The sequence below is a fragment of the Sorex araneus genome, chromosome 6 (assembly GCF_027595985.1).
Source record: "Sorex araneus isolate mSorAra2 chromosome 6, mSorAra2.pri, whole genome shotgun sequence".
Taxonomy (NCBI): domain Eukaryota; kingdom Metazoa; phylum Chordata; class Mammalia; order Eulipotyphla; family Soricidae; genus Sorex; species Sorex araneus.
Window position 1 is genome coordinate 89773139 of NC_073307.1, and position 7648 is coordinate 89780786.

The window sequence follows — 7648 nt, forward strand, 5'->3', positions numbered from 1 at the left end:
CGCAGTCGGAGGGGCACAGGGGGGGGGTGGTCTACACAGAATCCCAACCGGGAGCCCTCGTGGCTGATACGAGAAGCAGGGGGTGGGTGGGGGAAATGTCATCTTAAGAACCACCCCCTCTGCAGACAGCTCATCTGACAGTCGCAACACCGGACAGGGGCAAGAGGGCACTCACGGCGGGCACCCGCCAGGCACCCGGAATGCCAAGCAGGGAAGCTCGCCCAGACCTTTGGCGCTTCCAGCCCGGTGTCCTTCCCTCTCCCTTCCACCCCCCACCCTGCGCCCGAGGCAGGTTAGGGCACTGTAGGTTAAATTTAACCTTTCCCCCAGCACCCTCCGGCTCAGCCCTCGGGACTCAAAATACATTCCAGGCAGCGCAGCTACAAGATGCTGGCAGCAGGGGGGCGGCGGGGCAGCTCGGGGGCAGCTCCGGGCTCCTCAGCCCCATCCCATGGCCGCCGCCCCCCCCCCCCACCCAGCACTTCCCCATTCTTGGAAGGCCAGTGCAGAGGGCTGCGCTGCTCAGTTCCAGTCCCACTCTGGACACTGACTCGGGAAAACGTCCCTGCCCCCTCTTGCTCCCTGCAGGTCCCCTGCCTCAGTTTCCCCTTCCATGGAAAAGAAAGGGGCCAAAGCAATAGTCCAGCAGAGAGGGCGTTTGCTTTGCCTGTGGCTGACCCTGGTTGGATCCCCGGCATCCCAGAGGGTCCCCTGAGCACCACCAGGGGTGATCCCTGAGTGCAGAGCCAGGAGGAACCCCTGAGCATCGTTGGGTGTGACCCAATATTAAAAAGAAAGAAAGAGAGAGAGAGAAAGAAAGAAGAAAGGAAGAAAGAAAGAAAGAAAGAAGAAAGAAAGAAAGAAGAAAGAAAGAAAGAAAGAAGAAAGAAAGGAAGGAAAGAAGGAAGGAAGAAGAAAGAAAGAAAGAAAGAAAACGAAAAGAAAGAAAGAAAGAAAGAAAGAAAGAAAGAAAGGAAGGAAAGAAGGAGGAAGAAAGAAAGAAAGAAAGAAAGAAAGAAAGAAAGAAAGAAAGAAAGAAAGAAAGAAAGAAGAAAGAAAGAAAGAAAGAAAGAAAGAAAGAAAGGAAGAAAGAAAAGAAAGGAAGGAAGAAAGGAAGGAAGAGGGGCCGGAGCGATAGCACAGCGTCGGTAGGGCGTTTGCCTTGCACGCGGCCGACCTGGGTTCGATCCCCGGCATCCCATGTGGTCCCCCAAGCACTGCCAGGAGTAATTCCTGAGTGCAAAGCCAGGAGTAACCCCTGAGCATCGCTGGGTGTGACCCAAAAAGAAAAAAAAAAAGAAGAAAGAAAGAAAGAAAGACAGAAAGAAAGAAAGAAAGACAGAAAGAAAGAAAGAAAGGAAGGAAGGAAGGAAGAAGGGAGGGAAGAAAGAAAGAAAGAAAGAAAGAAAGAAAGAAAGAAAGAAAAGAAAGAAAGAAAGAAAGAAAGAAAGAAAGAAAGAAAGAAGGGAGGGAGGGAAGAAAGAAAGAAAGAAAGAAAGAAAGAAAGAAAGAAAGAAAAGAAAGAAAGAAAGAAAGGAAAGAAGAAGAAAGAAAGAAGAAAGAAAGAAAGAAAGAAGAAAGAAAGGAAGGAAGAAGGGAGGGAGGGAAGAAAGAAAGAAAGAAAGAAAGAAAGAAAGAAGGAAAGAAAGAAAGAAAAGAAAGAAAGAAAAGAAAGAAAGAAAGATAGAGGGAGGAAGGGAGGAAGGAAGGAGAGAGAGAAAGAGAGAGGAAGAAAGAAAGAAAGAAAGAAAGAATGAATGAAAGATAAAAAAAAGGAAGAAAGAGAGAAAAAGAGGAGAAGGATGAAATCATAAACTGGGCAAATGCTTCCTTGCACCCCACCTCTCACCCCCAAAGCACCCACAAGTGAATGAAGCTGAAGTCGGGACTCCACGGCAGCCTCACATTCCACGCGCCCCAAAATAATGGCGTGAGGCTACTCTCCTGAGCTATTATTAGAAAGGCAAACAAGAGGCATTTCCAGGTCTCTGCGCCCAGCGACCTGTCTCCCCCACTCCTCTCAGGGCAGGTGGGCGCCTGCGGCAGGCAGAGCCTGCAGCAGGCCACACTCACCCCTGAGTCCTGGCAGGACAAAAGGCAACAGACCCACAGGCACCGGGAGAGACGGCCAACGGGCAGGCCAATGGGCAGGCTCCGTCACATCCACAGGTGCTGGTGGCCGGCTGGGGCTGGGCGAAGGGCAGAGGAAACAGAGAGAGTTCCTTGGGGGTGCGAGCCCCGTCTCGCCGGAGCTGAGGGAGACCCACCGGGAACAGCAGAGTGTAAGTTTGAAGATCTGCAAGGCCGGGGCCTCGCTAAGACCAGGCACCAGGAGCCAGCACCTTGCTTTGCCCATAACATCCAAGACAAACTGAGCACTGGCCCCAGCACCACCTCCCTGAGACCTCCTGGGCCCCCTGACTCCTGACCATGACCCACAGTGAGTTATTTGCCTTTTTTTTCTTTTTGGGTCACACCTGGCGATGCACAGGGGTTCCTCCTGGCTCTGCACTCAGGAATCACTCCTGGCGGTGCTCGGGGAAAAATATGGGATGCTGGGAATCGAACCCAAGTCGGCCGCGTACAAGGCAAACGCCCTCCCCACTGTGCTATTGCTCCAGCCCCGCTACTCACCTATGAAACTAAATTGTGGGGCTGCAGAGGCCGCAGAGTGAGGAACGTGTTTGCCAGGTTCAATCCCTGGGCACAGAGACGGGAGGAAGCCCTGAGCACCACCAGGTGAGACCCGAAAATCCAAGGCAAAAAAAAAAGCAAGTGATCCTCGAACCTACAGCCAAGGGTAAGCCCTGAGCACAGAGCCAGGAGCAAGCCCTGAGCACTGCTGGGTGTGACCTCCAAACCAAAAAAAGATAATACTAATGATAATAGGGATGAGAGTGGGTTCCTCTAAAGATCACCTTGGGTTCTCTATCTCGGGGGAAGAGGAGGGGTTTGGGCCTCACCCAGCAGTGCTCGGAAGCCGGAAGCCGTAGGAGATGACATTTGATACCGGGATAGAAGTGGGGTCAGCCCCATGCCACCAGGTGCCTCCACCCCGTCCGATCTCTCCGCCCCCAGTAGCTTTAAGGGCACTTAGTAAGGCCTGAGTGCAGTTCGTTTTTGAATAAGGAAGGGGAGAGAGAGAGAGAGAGAGAGAGAGAGAGAGAGAGAGAGAGCATCAGAAATTCACCTGTAAACTAAGAGAGCATGGAGCAAGCAGCTGTGTTTTGGTTCAGTTTTTTGGGCCACACCTGGCAGTGCTTAGGGCTTCCTCCTGGCTCTGTGCTCAGAGGTCACTCCTGGTGGCGCTCGGCAGACCACAGGCGGGGCCAAAGACCCAACCAGGGTCAGCTGCTGCCTGCAAGCCACCTCCCGGGGAATGTCCGTCCCGGCCAGCGGGCTCCTCACTGCAAAGCATGCACCGAGTTGGCCAAAGTTTTCAGGACGGTGAAACATCCCTTTTTTTTTTTTCCCCCTTTGGGAACCACATCACCGCCCCCAGTCATGCCAAGACTGAGGGAACCCCCTCAGATGAAGAGACTCACAACTCATACTTTGGGGGCTGGCTGGGGCGGGGGAAGTCAAGGATCTGGAAAAGACAAGGATCTGGAAAACAGCGTTCGCGACATCACAGGTAATCAAAGCCAGTGGCCTGCTGCTGAGTCTACAGAAGCAAAGTAATTGGGGACGCAGGGTCCCGGAAACACTGCGGCGGGGGGCGGGGGGCGGGTTCCATCAAGATGTGGGGCTCATTCCAGCATCTGGAAAAGTACTTGGTAAGAACTGGGCAGCTGGTCTTGAGACAGAGAGAGAAAGAGAGAGAGACAGACAGACACACACACACACACACACACACACACACACACACACAGAGCTGGCTTTGAGACAGAGAGACAGACACACACACACACACATACACACACAACTGGCCTTGAGACAGAGAGACAGACAGACAGACAGACAGACACACATACACACACAGAGCTGGCCTTGAGACAGAGAGACAGACAGACACACACACATACACACACAGCTGGCCTTGAGATAGAGAGATAGAGAGACAGACAGACAGACACACACACACACAGCTGGCCTTGAGACACACACACACAGCTGGCCTTCACACACACACACACACACACACACACACACGCCCCTCCCCCAGATTCAGGGCTCTTTATGCCTCCGAGACCAGGGACATCAGAAATGGGGTGCTTTGCTCACTCCTGGAGGAAGAAACATCTGCCTGGGCCAGTTCATTCACTCCAACCTTCCCGATGACGAGCGAGGAGTTTGCCTCCCTGCCAGGCCCCGTCCCCACGCCCCCAGCTCCCTCTCAGTGGGGGTCCTGGCCCAGGGCCCCCCTGCTTCCAAAGGAAACACATCGGCCTGGGGGATTCAAGAGTCGGCCAGAAAATATCCCGCCCCGCCCCGCTCCTGTCCCTCCACACTGAAACTGGACAGCAGGAGAAGGACGCGCACCGGAACTCAGAAACGCATATTTGAGTGTGTCCGCGGGCACGTCCACGGCAAACGGGGCCTGCCACACTCATCCCCGCCATGCAGGGATGCCAGCACTCAGAGGTGCACAGCCCACCCAGGACGCGGCGGCGGAGGAAGAGCCCAAGGAAGGGCCGCAGAGATACGACTGCAGAGAGGGCACTGGCCTTGCACACTGCCGGGCCGGGGTCAATCCCAGCACCCCAGATGGTCCCCCAGGCCCCTCCAGGGGGGAGCCCTGAGCGCAGAGCCAGGAGTTAGGCTGCTGGGTGGGTGCGGCCCAAAATGAAAGATAAAAACCCAGGGCGCTCCATGCAGGGAATGTTCCCGGCACCTTTTCCCACAGCAAAGAGGCAGTTCACAGAAGGGAAACCCTGGGGCCGGAGCGAGAGCACAGCGGGGAGGGCGTGTGCCTTGCACGCGGCCAACCCGGGTTCAATTCCCAGCATCCCATAGGGTCTCCTGAGCGCTGCCAGGAGTGATTCCTGAGTGCAAAGCCAGGAGGAACCCCTGTGTATCACCTGGTGTGACCCAAAAAGCAAAAAAAAAAAGGGGGGGGGGGAAACCCAAGGTCCCAAGAACCAAACAAGAAACAGGACACGGAGAGGATGAGATAGGAGAAGCCCCTCAGGGCTCACATCCCGGGGTGGTCCAAAGAAGACTGGAAGGTGGGGGGTCACAACAATAACCTGCATCTCCCCCTCACCAGAGAGCAGGGAGCCTGGGGGCCCGGGGAACTAGCCCAGCACCGGGGAGAAGTTTAACCCAACAGCTCCACGTCCACCGTCTCCCGTCTCTCTCCCTTTGGATTTAATTGGTCCAGGCGCGTGGGCAGCAGAGAACTGGCCGACCCTGCAAGAAGTGGGTCTAAGGGGGTCTAAGAACCAGGAGCAGGGCCAGGCAGCTCAGTGGGTTGGAAAGAACAGGAATGGCCTGGGGGTGACAGGTAAGAAGCTGTCCCGGGGCTGGAGCGATAGCACAGCGGGGAGGGCGTTTGCCTTGCACACGGCCGACCTGGGTTCGATGCCCAGCATCCCATAGGGTCCCCCGAACACTGCCAGGAGTAATTCCTGAGTGCAGAGCCAGGAGTAACCCCTGTGCATCGCCAGGTGTGACCCAAAAAGGAAAAAAAGAAGAAGCTGTCCCGCCAGAGAAATAACACCCTAACACGCTTCTGTCCAGGAAGAGAACAGAAAAGGATGGAGCTGGGTCCAGAAGTTTGGACGGACTCACGCCTGATGACACAAGAGCCGCAAAACACTGGGGGGAGAAAAACGGGTGCTTTCTGCTGTCCCTGTGTCCCAGCTGGGAACCGACACTTCCCTAGGGACCTAAACCTCCAATAAAAGCCAAAGGCTGGGGGTTGGGGTTCGAATCCCGCACTGCCTCGGCACACACAAGTTACTCCTCTGAATTCCGGGACAACACCCCAAAAGCCACCCTCTCCGCCCGCACCCCCGACCCCAGCCATATCCGTCCCCCCAACCCACACACACACACACAAAAAGAGCTCGGGCCTCAAAGACTCACCGCTCTCCAAGGTTCCCTCGGCCAAGGGCGGGAACCACCTGGTGGTGGCGTTGGAGGGTGCCGGGATCCCCCTCTTCAAAGGGAGCCGAAGAGTCTCATAGTCGTCCGCGGCTCTTCCTGTGCCCGGCAGAGCCTCCCAAGGCGCCGCCGCCGCGGAGGGGAAGTGGGTTCCCAGAGGGTGCGGAGCGGAGGGGGGCTGGGGGGGAGGAGGAGGAGGAGGAGGAGGAGGAGGAGGAGGAGGAGGAGGAGGAGGAGAAGGAGGCCCTACCTGGGGGAAGTGGTACACCCCCCAGCCCCGGCCGGCAACCCTGGGGAGGAGGGGAGGGGCGTCTCCCGACCGGGCGCTGTCTCCTCCCCCTTGGGGGAGTCCCCCTCCCCCCCAAACTGGCTCTTTGGAGAGTGGAGGGCTCCTGAGGTCGGCGGGAGGAGCTCGGCGCCGAGGGCTCGGGCTCGGCCCGGGCGCGCCGTCGAGGCGCAGGGAATTAACGGGGGGAGCTGCTCCCCTCTCCTGGACGCCGACCCCCCTGCTTTCCCGGGCGTGGGCCCCGCTCGTGGATGTCAGGACGCCGCTGCCCCGTGAGTACCGGCTCGCACCGACGGCGCGCACGGAGCTCACCGCCTCCAAAGTCCCGCCGCGCCCTGAGTCGCGCGCTTGCAAGGGGCGGCGGCGCGCCGGGCCGGGCTCCCCCTGCCTCCGCCGGGAAGGATCACCCCCTTTTCCACTTCTGGGCGTCTCGTCGCGGGCCTGCGCGGGGGGCTGTGCTCGCCTCTAGCACCTCGCGCCGCGGCGGCGCCCAACGGTGGGGGGGGCTCCCCGCGCCCGCGCCCGACGGCGAAGGGTCGGCGCTCCGGCCGCCGCGGCTGGGGTGGTGGAGGGGTTGCCCGAGGGTGGGGATCGCGTCCTCCCCGCTCTCCCCGAGCTGGCCTGGGCAGCTGGGGCCGGGAGGCCGCGGCTCCCGACTCCCGTCGCGGGCGCGGGCGGCGCCAGCGCCTCCTCGGAGTCCCCCGTCCCGTCCGCTCCGCTCCCGGGGGTGGCGCGGGGGGCGCGCGGGCTCCGGCCGGCGCGGGGCTCCCGGGGAAGGCGACAGGCCGGGCGGGCCGTGTCGGGGCTCGGCTGGGGCTCGGGCTCGGGCTCGGCTCCGCTGCAGGCCCCGGCTCCTCCCCGGCCTCGGCGCCGCGCTCGCGCCCCTCCCCCGCCCCCGCCCGCCGGGCCGCCGCCGCCGCCGCCTCCCCGCGCCGCTTAAGGAGGCGCGAGCGGTGGCGCGCGGGCCCCGGCCGGCCCCCGCGCCCGCATCCCGCATCCCGCATCCCGCATCCCGCCTGGCCGCGGTCCCGGGCACCCTCCCGGCTCCCCCATCCGGGGCTGCGCTCCGGCTCCGAGCGGCCGCGCACCTGGGGACCAGCGCGGCGCGGACGGACGCCACCTCTCTCCACCTCTGTCCCCTCCGCGTCCTTCCAGGGGGGCCTCTGGCCCCGCCGAGCCGGTGGATCCCGGGATGGGGCCACGGAGATGCGTCCGTTGCCCCGAACTCGGGGCCTCCCGGACGCCAGCCACGGCTGGGGAAACAGGGGGCCGAGCGGACGTCGGGGCAGACACCCCGCACCGGACCCCGGGGGA

General features: G+C 59.9%; 1 protein-coding gene across 1 annotated transcript in view; it reads right to left on the bottom strand.

Annotated features, from left to right (window-relative positions):
- FOXJ2 (forkhead box J2) overlaps window positions 1-7178 on the bottom strand; it is a 34070-nt gene extending 26892 nt beyond the window's left edge. The window contains exon 1 of the mRNA XM_055141692.1: window positions 6031-7178. The gene's annotated coding sequence lies outside the window, so the exon portion shown is untranslated. The remainder of the gene's footprint in view (window positions 1-6030) is intronic.
- Window positions 7179-7648: the final 470 nt, after the last annotated feature.